This window comes from Triticum aestivum, chromosome 5D, assembly GCF_018294505.1.
Source record: "Triticum aestivum cultivar Chinese Spring chromosome 5D, IWGSC CS RefSeq v2.1, whole genome shotgun sequence".
Lineage (NCBI taxonomy): Eukaryota > Viridiplantae > Streptophyta > Magnoliopsida > Poales > Poaceae > Triticum > Triticum aestivum.
This window is the reverse complement of record NC_057808.1, coordinates 360,622,165-360,639,291: the sequence shown is the minus strand read 5'-3', so window position 1 is coordinate 360,639,291 and position 17,127 is coordinate 360,622,165.

The window sequence follows — 17,127 nt, the reverse complement described above, 5'->3', positions numbered from 1 at the left end:
TGTAGGTGAGGTCTGGTTGCACATCAATGCTCTCATGGGATACCTGCTTCTCTGGGTTACTTACACATTTTCTCAGTTGAGAGACGTGAAACACGTCATGGACTTCCGACAGCTCCTTGGGTAAGTCTAGTTGGTAGGCTACGGTGCCTCTTCGTGCCTTTATACAAAATGGTCCAATAAATCTTGGGGCTAGCTTCCCTTTAATTTTGAACCGTTGCAGACCCCTCATAGGAGATACTCGGAGGTATACGGAATCACCGGGTTCAAAGCTGACCTCACGATGCTTCTGATCATAGTAGCTCTTTTGTCGGCTCTGTGCTGTCTTGAGTCTGTCCCTGATCTGTTTAACTTTCTCCTCGGCCTCTTTAAGCATGTTTGGGCCGAAGATACGGCTGTCACCTGTTTCTGACCAATTCAGTGGGGTACGACACCTCCGTCCGTATAATGCTTCAAAGGGTGCCATTCTATAAGGCTTCTTATAGATGGGAGCGGTGCCAGGTGCTAGTTCGATGCTGAACTCTATCTCTCGGTCTGGTGGCATGCCTGGCAGTTCTTCAGGGAACACATCAGGAAACTCGCATACCACTGGAACTTTTCTCAGTTCAGAAATGTCCACTTTGTTCAGTTTTGGTTGCTGTGACCGTGGTCTTTCTTGAGCTGTAACCTTTATTGTCTTGCCATGATGGTGGGTGAGAATCACGGTCCGATTGAAACAGTCAATGAATCCTTTGTTGGTGGTCAACCAGTCCATTCCTAAAATGACATCCAGTCCTTTACTCTCCAACACGATGAAATTTGCTTGGAATTGTAGTCCTTCGAACTCAATGACCACTCCTTGGCAGTAACCCTGAGCGATTTGCTTATTTCCGGGGGACTTGATGATCATAGATTTTTCCAAGGGAAGTATCGGAAAATCATGTTGTAAAAAAAAACTCTTCGAAACGAACGAATGGGAAGCTCCAGAATCAAACAAAACCGTGGCAGGTACTGTGTTGACAGGGAACGTACCGAGCACGATGTCTGGGGCATTCTGCGCCTCTTCCCTGGTCACATGGTTCAGGTGACCCTTCTTGTGGTTGTTGTTGGGATTGAAATTGTTGCGCTTGGGGGCTGGATTGTTTCCACCATTGTTTGGCTTGGGGGCCGCGTTCCTCGGCTTTGGGCATTGTTTAGCATAGTGCCCTTCTTCCCCACAAGCATAGCATGTGACCCCTGGACGGTACGTGAACTCTTTGTCCCTGGCATGAAACTGTCTGACGGGCCTTGGATCGGTAGTCGTGGATCTCCTTGCTTCTGTCCTTGGAACCTCAGTCTTGCTTCGGTTGTTGCGAGCAAGAGTCGTCTTGTCCCTCTTTCGCTTACGGATATCTTCCAGACTACTGCGCTCATTCTCCAAGGTAATGGCCTTGTCCACCAGAGTTTTAAAGTCCGGAAAGGTGTGTACAATCAGTTGGCATCTTAGTGCTGGTGCCAGGCCGTCCAGGAATTTTTCCATCTTCTTGTTTTCTGTCATGTGCTCGTCGTAGGCATAACGAGATAGCTGGGTAAACTGACCATTGTATTCTGTCACTGACATGCCTCTCTGCTTCAGGTCATCAAACTCTCTCTTCTTGATTTTTATGATGCTCCTGGGGATGTGTGCCCCACGGAAGCCTTCCTTGAACTCTTCCCAGGTGATGTTGTGTTCACTGGGATGCATGTGTAGGAAGTTTTCCCACCATGCTGCAGCTGCTCCAGTAAGGTAGTGTGGTGCATAAAGCACCTTCTCATGATCTGAACACTGAGCAATAATCAGTTTCCTTTCAATGTCACGGAGCCAATCATCGGCTTCTAGCGGCCTATCGGTGTGAGCCAACGTTGAGGGGCGGGTCTTCTGTAACTCGGATAACTTGGAATGTGGTTGATAGGGCTCACGGTGGTTTCCCATATTGATGACATGATTCATCATCTCTTGGTGCTGTTTCTGGCTTTGCTCGTAGAGACGGCATACTTGAGACAGGGCTGCTTCACTATCTTGTTGACTGGACTGACCCTGAGTGAAATTGTTGCTAGTCTGTGTCCCATAAACCTCTTCTGGCTGATTGGGCATGGAGCGAGTCCACGGACGAGACATTTTTCCAGTCTGGGGTATTATTTTGCAAAACCCATGAGAAAAACAGTGTAGCACAAGGAAAACTTTGCAAAGGCAACAATTTAAAAGACCTCAAGGTTTTCAAGGAAAACATAAGCGGTTTTGCATGGAGAAAAGACTGCTTAACACAAATCTTACACGCGAAAAACAAACACAAGATACAGCACTCAGGATGTGCGTACACATTCCTGACATGTTATTTAGACTAGCGTACTCCTCCGGAAGGCAGCAAACACACCAATACAAACTAGCGTACAGAGAAAACACATCATACAAGCAGACATAACGCGCGGCTACTCGGCGCTCTCAGTCGGAGATGGTGACGATGTCCTTTCCCTTGCCGAGGGCAAGACTCAGCGGTCCAGGAGAATCAACCTCCACCTCCTCTCTAGCTGGCTCCTGGCGCGTAACGCTGCGCTGTGGTGATGGCGCGGGCGCGACAGGTGGTAGAGCGGGTGCGGCAGGCGGTGCAGCTCTGACTGGAGTAGGAGCGATGACTCGGTCGAACTCCTCAGTGGTAGGCAGACGGCGTGCAGTGGCCAAAACGGCTGGTGCATAAGAGGCTGAAGACGAGACAAATGTCAGAGGCGGTGCCGTGTGGAGTAGCTCCTTCCTGCTGGCAGGACCGCCCTGGACTAAGTCCATGCGGGCAGCCACAAGATCGTCTACGAGGTTGTCGAAAGACTCCTCCAGAGCCTTGAGATACTCCACAACCATCTCGATGGCTTCATCTCGCTCTCCCCGATGGCAGGCGAATGCATAGTGACTGGTGTATGGCACATGGCATGGGAGGTAGCGGTAGCGACGAGTCTTCATCATAGGAAGGATGTCCCGAAGACGAGCTATCGCCTCACGGGCAGCCATCTGCATGGCATGCCTCTCCGTAGGCATGGCCCTTCCCACACAACGGAAGTGGCGAGCTGCATAACGTCCTCCCTTGAATTGCACCACAGCTTGGTGCATAGACACGTCGTCGCTGAGCTTGTGCTGATAGAGCGTGAACTCCGGGCGAGCTGCTGGCTCGATCGCGAGCTTGGTGATGGAGACGAGGAGCTTGACAAACCCCTCGGGCACGTTCGTGAACACTCGATTCTCACAGCTATTGCCAGCCATCTACAAAAGTAGGCAAAAATTCTGAGTAGTCATGTCATAAATTTATGATGACCAACAGAAAATAGCTACAATTTGCAAAATGCTGAAAAAGCACAAAAGACGCTAATAACCGATTAGCGATCGCACCTAGTGGCTTCCTACAGTCAGCCTGGCTCTGATACCAAGCTTGTCACGACCGTTTTTCAATAAAATAATTATTGAGAGACCAATCCCTTTTACGGACCAGTAAGGAAGAATTCCTTCTCACTGGTAGACAATATCTTGGTCACAGAAGAAAAATACCAGGAGTACTGAAATATAATACAAGGTTGAGCGGAGACTGCCCAACAATTTATTACATGCACGCCGATAAAACAAGACGGCGGATAGGGTGGCATAACTACTAACTCACGATAATAACGGAGGCGGAAATATCACCGCGAAGCGAGTGATATGACTCATGAAGACTACAGCTCTTCGAGCGTCGGAGTGAGGCTCGAGGAGACTTGTTGCGGGTGGCGGAAGCGTATATAATACAAGTGACCAATATCCGGGATCGCACAGGACTGACTGGGACTCCTCTAGGCGTCGGACGCACTATCAAACTCTTCATCCAAGAGATCGCCTTCGTCAACATCTGGCCAAAACAACAAGCTAGGTGAGTACTATGAAAGTACTCGCAAGACAGTTCGGACATAAGATATAACAAATGTAAACATGGAGCATATGTACAGATTAACCAGTGCGTTCAGGCATAGAGATAATAAATACTGGGTGCCAAACGAGGGTCTGAATGACTCCTCGAGAGGAAACTGCAAGAATAGTAATACTGGTGCCAAACGAGGGTCCGAATGACTCCTCGAGAGGAAACTGCAAGAATAATAATACTTGTGCCAAACGAGGGTCTGAATGACTCCTCGAGAGGAAACTGCAAGAATAATAATACTGGTGCCAAACGAGGGTCCGAATGACTCCTCGAGAGGAAACTGCAAGAATAATAATACTGATGCCAAACGAGGGTCTGAATGACTCCTCGAGAGAAAACTGCAAGAATAATAATGCCGCAGTCGGGCGTCGGGGCGACACCACATAAAGGGCTTATAACAGAAAATAAAGGCAATGCGTGCCACAGTCGGACGTCTGAGCGACATCACATAAAGGGCTTATATTGTAGCTCAATAATTCAGTAGCTCGGGATTATAAATTATTACAAGTACGAGGCAAATATAAGGTTAGTCCATCCACAGTAATAATAATTAAATTGGGTTCACCACTTGAGCTTGTTCACCGGGGACAAGTTTTCCACGCGGATAGATAGGGATATACTGACTTCACTACTTGATCATGGATACGATGACTTGGAAGAATTTGACTCTGCAGAGTTTGTACTTAACCACAGCCAACGGATTTCAGTAGTCACAGGGACTAGTTCCGTTTACGGTGTTTTGGAAGAAACACGTCTAACCAGTACACACCCATTCAATATTCCGAAGCCAGGGATCACCCTCGGCTACGTTCAAGGAAAACCTTGAGACGGGGAGGCTACAACCTCGCGTAGCATGGGATCAAATTTCTATACGCGCACTCTAAGGGGGTGCCCCCCTCTCGGTCCCAACCGGAAACACCCATGCCCCCTGACCGGATGAATGGCTTTAATCCTAGGCCAAGGTACCATCGTCCCGGCCCCTCTGTTTGGTGTGTACACGGAAAGAGGTTACCAACTTACTAAACCGCATCCTGGCAAAAGAAACATGTGGTAGCACGGAAGGGAAAAGAACGATAACGTGGCTCCGTCCACGTTAACCTCGGGATTTGTCGGATGACGCAAGGCTGGTATGCTACAACAGTACCACCTTGCTGCCCTTCATGTCACCACATGATTAGGCCATCTCTCACCAGAGATCATCGCAACTTTGGAACATGCGGGTAGTTGCCTCGCAAGCAACGGGGAACTCACCGATACTCATATGCCACGCACAAACTTTCACGCAAACATGCAAAACACCTATCATATCAAAGGTTCAAACATGCTTGCCTGGTTCGGAGAAGTCGGAGTCTAGCTCGGCGAAGTTCGCGGCTCCGTCACCTCTTCCGGAACCTACGGCAATAACGAAAACGGGCACTAACGTGAAAACCAACGCGTGCATAAAAATTTCTCCAAAATTTTTCCGAATAAATCTCAAAAATAACAAGACAAAATTTTAAGACTGTCAGAAAAAGAATCACTCAAAAATCCCTTTTTATTAAAAAGTTATAAAGGTTTCTGTCCAGGGACTCATCTGTAATGAAATAGAAAAGTTCCAGGGTTTAAACTGAGAAACCAGAAAACGCTTCGGAAAGAAATGCGCTAGCTAAAGAGGGAAAGCGTATTTTTCCCGAAGGCGCCAACAGAAAACGGTTCGAGGAAGAATAGAACAGAGGCTGACATGGGGGTCCACATGTCAGGTTCAAAAAGCTCGCCGGCGCCCGAAGACTGCGGTGGACACCGGCGTCGAACCACGGCGAGTCAGGAAGATCGGAGGGTACCAAGAGCTTCAGCGTGTTCTTCCGCATCGGTGGGTGGTGGACTCGACCAACGGGGAGCACCACATCGACGGCGACACTTTCTCCGGCGGACGGCGGCTCGGGTGATGGTGGAGAACTCCGGTGGAGGGCTGCAAACTTCGAATTGAACCGCGGGTCAGAAGGAGGGATGCATAGTGAAGCTACTAGCAAGAGATGGGAGGCGGAGGTGCACGCACGGGGGCGAATCGAGCTGGATCCCGTGGCGGGTCGCGGCGGCCGGAGTCGAGGAAGGAGACCTCCTCGGGGCTCTTCCAGTGGCTAGGCGTGCTCTAGGTGGAGTGCAGGGATGGTGTGGGTTCGAGTTGAAGCTCGGGGCCTCTATTTATAGGCGGATCGACGGGGTGGCCGTGAACGGAGAATCTCCGGCGAGCAATTACGGCGATGCAGTGGATTGGCAGGAGGTTTGAGTGGCCAGGCAGCATCAGTGGAAGTTACTGGTGTCGTTCCCCCGCTAATCCCGGCTGGTCTTGGCGTAACGGCGCCGGTCCATGGTGGGGTGGCCGCACGGGCACGTCGGCGGCAGAGAGCGCGCTCCGCGCCCAGCGGTTCACGACAAGAGTGGCAGCGCGTTCTGGGGAGTGGAAGGCCACGCGGCGAGCTCCGGTGGCTTGGGCGGCGCTGGGTGGCGCCGTCAGCGCCGCGCCTCTCTCTGGCGGCCGCAAAGCCGCCGCTGGCGTTGGTCACGGGGCGGCGCACCTTCTACTACTCGTCGCCGACGTCCTCAAGGTGCCAGACGCTCGTGCGGTGCAGAGGACAAGGGGGAGGGGACAGGGAACACGGCGACACAGCGGCACTGGCGAGATCGACGTCGGGTTCTGAAGAAAACGACAGTGCACTGAAATGTTCTCTGAACTTTACTGAACCTGATTTTGACAATGCACTGCAGGTGTTCGACAGAATGATTTGGCAATGAGAAAAAAATTCCTGGGGCTGGGACTTGGTGAGGTGACCACTCAATGCACCCACAGGCTGCCTGATTTTTTTCAGAATTTTTGGAGAAGGATTTGAATGAATTTCACCAAATTTGACAAATCTGGTCCAAACTTGCAGCAAGTGTAGTTTGAAAAATTTGAACTGAAGACCAGTGGACCTTCATGGATCTTGGTTGAGGGTTCAAGGGACTAGGAAGGTAAAAAGGTTTGGGGGCAAAAATCAAAGCAGAAAGTGGAGTTCCTTTGTAAATCACCAATGGCTAGAATAGAAGACAGAAATTTGTTTGAATATGATTTAAATGGAAAAATAATCATATGGGGAGGTTCAACTTGCTGGATTTGATGCAAATCATGATCCAAAGGTGAGGGAAGGTTTAGGAGAGTGGATTTGCACTAAGGCCATGGCAAGAGAGAAATGTTGAAAGTGGCAAAGGATTTATCCAAAAGCCATAGTGCGTTTTCAAAGAGATTTTCAAAAGGCATTTTTCTCAAGTGAAAAGTATTTTGTCTTGAGTTCAAATAAAAAGGCAAGGACCTCTAAGACCAAAAGCAAGTCTTGGGTGAATCCAAATAAAACTCTTGTCATGAGAAAAATATTTGAAAGGGAGGGTCCTTTTGAAAAAAATATTAATTCACCTCCCTCAAGTCAAATAAAATCTTTTGAAAAATCCAAAAAAACAATTTGGGTGTCACAACCTACATGTATCTTTGAAGTTTTGGATGAACCGGGCTTTTAGCTCCGCCCATGACCCGATGGAATTGGGCGGCAGTCCCTTCAACCAAGTGCGGGCAGTCCCATCCAACATCATGGTGAAGTATTTGGCCGTTGCCGCTTCGCTGACCTCCAGCAACTCCATAGCCATCTCGTAGCTCTCAACCCATGCTCCAGGCTGTAAATCAGCCATGTAATTAGGTACCTTCCTAGGTCCTTTGAAATCCTTGGGCAGACGTTCGTTACGGAGAGCCGGCACCAGGCAAGGGACGCCTCCGGCTCTTGTAGCCATGCCTGCCTCAACAGAAGCCGTCGGGTGAACCAGAAAAGGCTGGTAAGCCGTCATCTGAGCCGCCTGCTCAGCTTCCTGACGCGCTCTGTCTTGATCTACCGCATTAAAGGCTCCATTATGTGCCGGTCCATGCCCCCCAGGAAAGTCATGGCGCCGGACATTGCTTGAGCCGGTCGCCGACGCCATGTGTCTGCTATAACTCGGACTCCGGTTTTGACGAATTGCCTGTCGAGGGGTCGAATGAATCATGTCCCAGCTATATGAATATGCCTCCTGCTGCGCCAAAGCCGTCTGAAGAAGTTCTCTGACTCTGCGGGTTTCGACCGCCGTTGGGGAGTCACCCTCAACCGGAAGAGCCGCCAGTCGCGCTGCTGCAGCGATCATGTTTTCCAACGGGTTAGAATAATGACCCGGTGGTGTTGGCACGTATGGAGGCGGTGCAGTATTCACACGGGGAGGCCCCATCACTGGTGGCTGAACCAGCGTTCCCACCCTGGGTGCTGTGATCTGATTCGTCTCTGGCGGGTTGCTAGGCCCTGCACTGGGTGTGTTGAATAGGTTGCGAGGGTCATAAACCGGAGGGAGCCGAGATTGCGCTTTCTGATACCTCCTTCTCATGACCTCATTGGATGCGTTCTGATCCATCGTGAGCCGGAAAGACTGCGCCTGAATAAACTGAGCCTGGGCGTCCAGAGCCGCCCGCTCTACAGCCATCCTAACTCCTTCCGCTGCCAGGTCTTCCTTGGCCTGCGCTATGTCCAATTTTAGTTGTGCTACTTCTGCATCATGTTGAGCTTGATCCGCCGAGACGACCGTGGCAGTTAACAGGGCCGTCATCTTATCTGTGAGATCCATTAGCACCTGAGCCGGCGAGTGCACAGGGCCTCCTGCCCCAGCGGTGGGGTTTTGATCAGGTTGTGTGCCGGCCATGAATATTCCAACCCGGCTTGGCGGCTCAAAGGGGTCCGGAATACTGTCGCCATCGGAACAACCCCTGAGCCTGCCATCTTGAAGTTGATATAACGAGTTGGTCTCATCTGTGGACGACTCGCCGTCAGAGCGGGCGGCTGTCTCATCGCCAGATCCAGATCCTTTAGAGAGTCCTCCATGGACGCATCCCACGAAAGCACGCTTCAAGGTAGGCAGAGTCCGGGCGGGTCTCGCACGCTGAGCCGTCTCGACGAGGTCGGTGCAGAGGTCCGGCTCAGGGCCTGGCTCGCCAATCTTGCCAATGAAAACGTGGATTCCACCGAAGGGGATCCGGTACCCGTACTCGATTGAGCCGGCGTCGGGGCCCCATCCTGCATCGTCGATGTAGAGCTTGCCGCGATGACTCTTGGTGATCCGGCCCACAGCGTATCCCTTGAGCCCTTCGAAGCTGCCCTTCAAGAACTCAAATCCACCGTGCGCTGGCCCCACGGTGGGCGCCAACTGTCGTGGAATTGTCACGGCAGATGTCCTCGTGCAAGGACTTGGTCGTGGAGCCATCGCAACTAGGAAGCTTAAAGGGGTTAAAACGGGACAAAGGACACGAGGATTATACTGGTTCGGCCCCTTACGGTGAAGGTAAAAGCCTACTCCAGTTGAGTTTGGATTACTTAGGGTTTCGATGACCAAGGAGCTAAACCGCTATGCCAGGCTATCGATCTGATCTTACTTGTCTTGAACCGCCGCTGGGTCGTCCCTTTATATAGAGAGGTTAACGCCCAGCGGCTCTCAGAGACCCGGCCGGCTTATAAACAGTGTCCGGCTCGGACTCTTAACTATTCTTGCCTTACACTATAAGTCATGCCTTAACGGTGATTTATAACTACGGGCCTTAAGCCGCCTCTAGGCCTTAGGCCCATTATTGAACCGCCATCCTCAAGCTTGATATTGGGCTTCATGTGATGATCGTCACGACATAACCCGGCCCTTCCCGGGCGGGTGACTCCAGTAGTTATATCCCCAACAGTGCCTATGGAGGAAGTATGGTCAGGAGAAGGGACATTCCTTGGCTGCTTGGCCCCTAGTTTGCAGGCCCAAACTTAAGGGAGGACTTGGAATTTTGAATCGGGGCTGCAAAATGAGGCTCTGCTTCTCAAACATCTAAACAAATTCTACAACAGAGCAGATGTTCCATGAGTCCACTTGGTTTGGGACTCTTACTATTTGCAGAGAGTCCCCCATGACACCACAGTTTGTGGTTCTTTTTGGTGGAGAGACATTTGTAAGGTAATGGATAAATTCAGGGTTGTTACCTCTGTCACAGTCAGAAGAGGAGACACAGTGCTTTTCTGGTCAGATCATTGGGTGATTAACAATTCTTGCACCCCTCTGCAAGATAGGTTCCCACGGTTGTTTTCTTTCTCCTTGCATAAGAATCTTTCAGTTATGGAAATGTTTCAGGCGGGCAATTTGTAGTAGATGTTTTATTTGCCTCTGTCTGAATTGGCTTTTCAGGAGCTCAACCAGCTTTCATCTATGCTAAGAGAGATCTCTTTGGACAATGAGGGCAAGGACACCTGGGCTTGGAGACATTGGAAGAAGTCTGAATATTCGGCCAAGAGTTTTATGACTTTGTGCACCAACCAGTTCTGGCTAATCCTATACTCAATTGGGTATGGAAGAGTTGTTGCACCATGACAACTAAAATGTTTGCCTGGCTAGTCATAATGGACAGAGTTAACACCAAGGATATGATTCAGCGCAGGCATTGGAAAATTAATGATGGGCCGGAATGTGTTCTTTGTCTAACTAGAGTGCTTGAAGACAGAAATCATCTCTTCTTCCAATGCAACTTTAGTATGCGTATTTGGAATTATCTTCAAATCACTTGGCTAAATAGCAATGACATGGTGGAAATTGCCCTACATGCTAGGAAGGATTTTAATAAACCTTTCTTTTCAGAAGTGGTCTTTCTATCATGGTGGAACATTTGGAAAGTCAGGAATGATAAGGCTTTTAGACACACCAGGCCTTCTTTTCGGCAGTGGAGGTCTGGTTTTATACATGATATTACCCTCCTCTCTCACAGGATTAAGAGAAGATACAAGGAGGCTTTACTCAAGTGGATTGATTTCCTTCCTCCTTGATGTGTTTGCAGATGTATTTTTCTTTTCTTTTCCAGGTCTGTTTAGTTTAGCCTGCTTTGTATAGTCTTTTTTCTTTATGTTTCTATTCCTCTACTTGAGGAACCTCTTGTATTATTTGTTGGTGAGGCTTTAATAAAATGTTGTGGGGTGTAAGCCCTGCAGTCTTCAAGGTCAAAAAAAACCATAAGGCTCCTGCCAGTTGCCAATAACTTTTACAAAACTTGATCATCTCATACAACAATTTATATCTCATCACGTCTTGACCATATCACATCACAACATGCCCTGCAAAAACAAGTTAGACGTCCTCTACTTTGTTGTTGCAAGTTTTACATGGCTGCTACGGGCTTCTAGCAAGAACCGTTCTTACCTACACATCAAAACCACAACGATTTTTCGTCAAGTGTGCCGTTTTAACCTTTAAAAAGGACCGGCCGTAGTCAAATTCGATTCAACTAAAGTTGGAGAAACAGACACGCGCCAGCCACCTGTGTGCAAAGCACGTCGGTAGAACCAGACTCATGAACGTGGTCATGTAATGTTGGTTCGGGCCGCTTCATACAACCATACCGCCGAATCAAAATAAGACGTTGGTGGTAAGCAGTATGACTATTATCTCCCACAACTCATTGTGTTCTACTCGTGCATATCATCTACGCATAGACCTGGCTCGGATACCACTGTTGGGGAACGTAGCATGTAATTTCAAAAAAATCCTACGCTCACGCAAGATCTATCTAGGAGAAGCATAGCAACGAGAGGCGGAGAGTGTGTCCACGTACCCTCGTAGACCGAAAGGGGAAGAGTTAGGTTTTCGCGGTTGATCTAGTCGAACGTCTTCACGATCCAACCGATCTTAGTACCGAACGTACGGCACCTCCGTGTTCAGCACATGTTCAGCTCGATGACGTCCCTCGAACTCTTGATCCAGCAGAGGGTCGAGGGAGAGTTTTGTCAGCACGACGGCGTGGTGACGGTGATGGTGATGTGATCCACGCAGGGCTTCGCCTAGGCACTACGATGCTATGACCGGAGGAGCAAACTGTGGAGAGAAACGCCACACACGGCTTGAAACAATTGTTGTGTCTCCAAGGGGTGCCCTGCCTACGTATATAAAGGAGGGAGAGGGAGGAGGCCGGCCCTAGGTGCGCGCCATAAGGGGGGAGTCCTACTAGGACTCCCAGTCCTAGTAGGATTCGCCCCCTCCCCCTTCTTTTCCTTCTCATGGAGGGGGGAAAGGGGGTAAGGAGAGGGAGTAGGAGAAGGAAAGGGGGGTGGCGCCCACTTCCCTAATCCAATTCGGCCTCCTCCCTTGTGGGGGTGCACCAGCCCCTTGTGGGCTGGTTAGCCTCCCTCTTATGGCCCATATGGCCCATATCTTTCCCCGGGGAGTTCCGGTAACCCCTCCGGTACTCCGGTATGTACCAAATACACTCCGGAACCATTCTGGTGTCCGAATACGACCTTCCAATATATCAATCTTTACCTATCGACCACTTCGAGACTCCTCATCATGTTCGTGATCTCATTCAGGACTCCGAACAAACTTCGGTCACCAAAACACATAACTCATAATACAAATCATCAACGAACGTTAAGCGTGCAGACCCTACGGGTTCGAGAACTATGTAGACATGACCGAGACACATCTCCAGTCAATAACCAATAGCGGAACCTGGATGCTCATATTGTGTAATGCCCCGGATTCGATGCGCCAGGTGTCTTCCAGTTATTCGCCGTCATTTCCATGTCATTTGCTTGCGTGTTGCATTTTGCCATGTCATCATCTGCATTTCATCTGCATGTTTTTCAAAACTTGCATCCGGTCCTTTTCCGCATTGTCCGTTTCGTGATCCGACACTCCCACACGCGCCCGGCGCCCTCTCAGACCTTGTTTCGTGAGCGGGAGAAAAATGTTCTCGGAATGGGCCGAGATTTGCCGAGTGGTCTTGGTATAGCACCGGCAGACCGCCCGTCAAATTTCGTTCCATTTGGAGGTCGTTTGATGCCCCAACGGTTAACTGGGTAACTGTAAAACCCCTCTATCTTTGCAGCCCCGCTCCCCTCCAAATTAGCCCACTAACCCATCCAAACCCCCTCCATGCTCTCGGTCGTTGGATCGTGATCGTGTGGGCGAAAACCGCACCTCATTTGGACTCTCCTAGCTCCCTCTACCTATAAATATGTCTTCTCCCCCGAAATTCTCGGTCTAACCCTAGCCTCCACCTACCTCCGCCGCCGGACACATCCGCCGCCACCGGACGAAATCGCCGCCGCCCTGCAGCCACTGGCATCACGCCACGTCGCCCCGCGCCGTCCCGGCGGTCGCGGGCCGCCGAGCCCATCGCGGGCCCGCGCGAGCCCGACCGCGCCCGCCGCCCCGAGCGCCCCAGCCTTCGCCCCGCTGCCTTCGCCTGTCCGCGGCTGCGACGCCGCGCCTCGCCGCCCTGCGCCCCTCCGCTCTGGTCGCCGCCCGCCTCCGGCGCCGGCGCGCCGCCCGACCCGCGCCCGAGATCAGCCGCCGCCGCCCGCTCGCCCGCCCTCCGCCGCCGTCTAGCCTCGCCTCCGCCGTCGTGGGCGCCGGATCCGGCGAGGAGTGCCTCGGATCCGGTCCCCCTTCGTCCTCTCTGGCCGTCTTCCTCCTCTCCGGCCGCGTCCCCGGCCAACTCCGGCGAAGTCCCCCGGATCGGGACGAGATCCACCAACCCCGTCATCCAAACACCTCCTCGCGCCCAGATCTCTCCGTCCTGGAACGTCCCCGTCCACTTTTCCTGCGAGCTGATTTTCGTCCAAGTCCCTGAAAACTCATGATATGTGTGCATCTTCGACCTCCTGTAACTTCTTGCACATAGCTCCGTTTTGCATGCATGATACATCGAAATGTTCGCTGTGAGATGCTCTTCATTTAGTTCCATTATGCCATGCTTGTTTGAGTCCATATTGATGCCCTAATCACCGTTGCAAGAGTGCTATATGATGTTAACTGCTGTCTGTTATCAGAACTTGATCATTTGTCTTTTTCATTGCATTTTGTGTGTGCATCCTATGAGCATGAGCTCTACATGCTTTTTGCACTACATCATGTCATCCTTACAATGGTGCTTGTCTCGTATTTTTGTGATATATGTGGTGACTAGCACAAGATGCAAAGTAGCCTTCGTGATGTTGCTGATTTCTGTGACAGTCATTTCTGACGTCTGAGTCTGTTATATTGTGATGCCATGTAAACCTGCTGCCATCATGAGTTATATGAATAATCTGGAGATGTTCACTAAGGGTGTTTTGTTATACAAGTTATGATGTATACATCCGTGCCCTTGTTTGCATTTATAGCCTGTTGTAGCTTGTTGTAATATTGCTCCGAACTTGATAAATAATGTTGCTGTCAGCCTGTTAACATTAAGTTCAGTTTTGACATGTGTTTTGCTAGAGATCCATGCACCCTATGAACTTGCTCTTGCCATGATTAGCTTCATAATTATGCCATATTACTGTTGGATGCCTTCACATTCCATGAAATGCTTTGTGATGAGTGATTTGAGCTCGCAAAGATGCTTTCATAATTCTGTTTATGCCATGCTCCGTTTTTCTGCGAAGTCTGAATCTGTTTATAAAACTTGCTATGTTTACATGGGCGCCATTATATCTTTTGTGCCTTTTTGGCTCGTGATCAGTAAGAGACTTTTGTTCTATGCAATTAGTAGACTCATGCTATGCCTTTTCTTGCTATGATATGTTCCTGTAGCATGTTGTTTGATAGCTCTAAACTTTGCAACCTGATGTTATTTCTGCCATGTCCAGTGATTTCTGCTAAGTCTGTGAACTGTTATTATTTGCAATCTTTCCATGTCCTTTTGAGCATGTTCTGGTGATTTATGGAGTTAGCTTAGTGTTCATGTTTTGTAACGCTTTACCTGTACATCACGTCCATGCCTTTTGCTCTCATGTTAGGATGCTGTAGCATATTGTTTTGATGCTTGCAAAATGCCTAGTTGCTGTTTTGGACAGATTGTTGCTATATCTTGTTTGGAGTGTATGTGTTGCACCGTTGCTCCGTTTTGAGCTTGCTCTATATGAAACTTGCTTAGTATTGCATGTAGTTCCATATTATATTGTTGCATCCTTGTTTTGAGGTGTTTGCTTGATGTTTGTATGCATTTTGCATCAATGCCATGTTTAACTTGCTTTGCTCATATCTTCTAGGCCGTAGCTCCGAACTAAATGAACTTTATATGTAACTTGACTAGAATTTCGTGTAGATCATCATGGTGCATCTTAACTTTCTGTTTAACAACTTGAACATAAGTTTTATTCAGATCTGGACCAATTTCGAAATTTGTATATGAGGACTTACCGGAATTGTTATATGTTGCTTCCGGCCTCATTTAAACTTGCTTTGATGGGTTGTTCTTGTATGCATCATCTCTTGCCATGAGTAGCTTCATGTAGCCTTGTCATGCATCATACTTGGTTGAGCATCATGCCTTGTTCATGTGTGGTGTGTTTACCATGTTGTGTGCTTCTTCTCGATAGTTCCCGTGTCGTTGCGATCGTGAGGATTCGTTCGTCTTCGTGGCTTCATCTTCTTCATGGACTCGTTCTTCTTCCTAGCGGGATTTCAGGCAAGATGACCGTCACCTTGGATCTCATTACTATCATTCCTATGCTATCTATCGCTATGCTGCGCTACCTATCATTTATTCTTCAATGCCTCCCAAATTGCCATGTCAGCCTCTAACCTTTTCACCCTACCTAGCAAACCGTTGTTTGGCTATGTTACCGCTTTGCTCAGCCCCTCTTATAGCGTTGCTAGTTGCAGGTGAAGATGAAGATTGCTCCATGTTGGATTATGTTTATGTTGGGATATCACAATATTCTATTATTTAATTAATGCATCTATATACTTGGTAAAGGGTGGAAGGCTCGGCCTTATGCCTGGTGTTTTGTTCCACTCTTGCTGCCCTAGTTTCCGTCATACCGGTGTTATGTTCCTTGATTTTGTGTCCCTTACGCGGTTGGGTGATTTATGGGAACCCCTTGACAGTTTGCTTTGAATAAAACTCTTCCAGCAAGGCCCAACCTTGGTTTCACATTTGCCTCACCTAGCCTTTTTCCCTTGGGAGTCGCGCATCCCGAGGGTCATCCTTATTTTAACCCCCCCCCCCATGGCCAGTGCTTCTCTAAGTGTTGGTTCGAACCGAGCTGCCTGCGGGGCCACCTCGGGGAAACTCGAAGTCTGGTTTTACTCATTGCTAGTCTCATCCGGTGTTGCCCTGAGAACGAGATATGTGCAGCTCCTATCGGGATTGTCGGCACATCGGGCGGCTTTGCTGGTCTTGTTTTACCATTGTCGAAATGCCTTGTAAACCGGGATTCCGAGACTGATCGGGTCTTCCTGGGAGAAGGAATATCCTTCGTTGACCATTAGAGCTTATAATGGGCTAAGTTGGGACACCCCTGCAGGGTATAAACTTTCAAGAGCCGTGCCCGCGGTTATGTGGCAGATGGGAATTTGTTAATGTCCGGTTGTAGAGAACTTGACACTTGACTTCAATAAAACGCATCAACCGCGTGTGTAACCGTGATGGTCTCTTTTCGGCGGAGTCCGGGAAGTGAACACGGTTTTTGGGTTATGTTTGACGTAAGTAGGAGTTCAGGATCACTTCTTGATCATTGCTAGTTTCACGACCGTTCCGTTGCTTCTCTTCTCGCTCTTATTTGCGTATGTTAGCCACCATACATGCTTAGTCGCTACTGCAACCTCACTTATCCTTTCCATACCCATTAAGCTTTGCTAGTCTTGATACCCATGGTAATGGGATTGCTGAGTCCTCGTGGCTCACAGATTACTACAACACCAGTTGCAGGTACAGGTTTTGCGATGATCATGACACGAGAGCGATGTTACTTGTTTTGGACTTCTTCTTCTGCTTCTTCTTCGATCAGGGGATAGGTTCCAGGTCGGCAGCCTGGGCTAGCAGGGTGGATGTCGTTTGAGTTTCTGTTTGTGTTTCATCCGTAGTCGGATGTTGTTCTCATGTATATTGATATATTCTTGTGGCATTGTATGCCTCTTGTATGTATCCCCATCTATTATGTAATGTTGATGTAATGATATCCACCTTGCAAAAGCGTTTCAATATGCGGGTCTATCCTTGGTGGGACCTTCGAGTTCCTCTTGGATAGGGTCGCATACTGGGCGTGACATATTGGTTCCTACATATTCTACAAAGATCTTTATCGGTCAAACCGCAATGACAACATACGTCATTCCCTTTGTCATCGGTATGTTACTTTCCCGAGATTCGATCGTCGGTATCCTTATACCT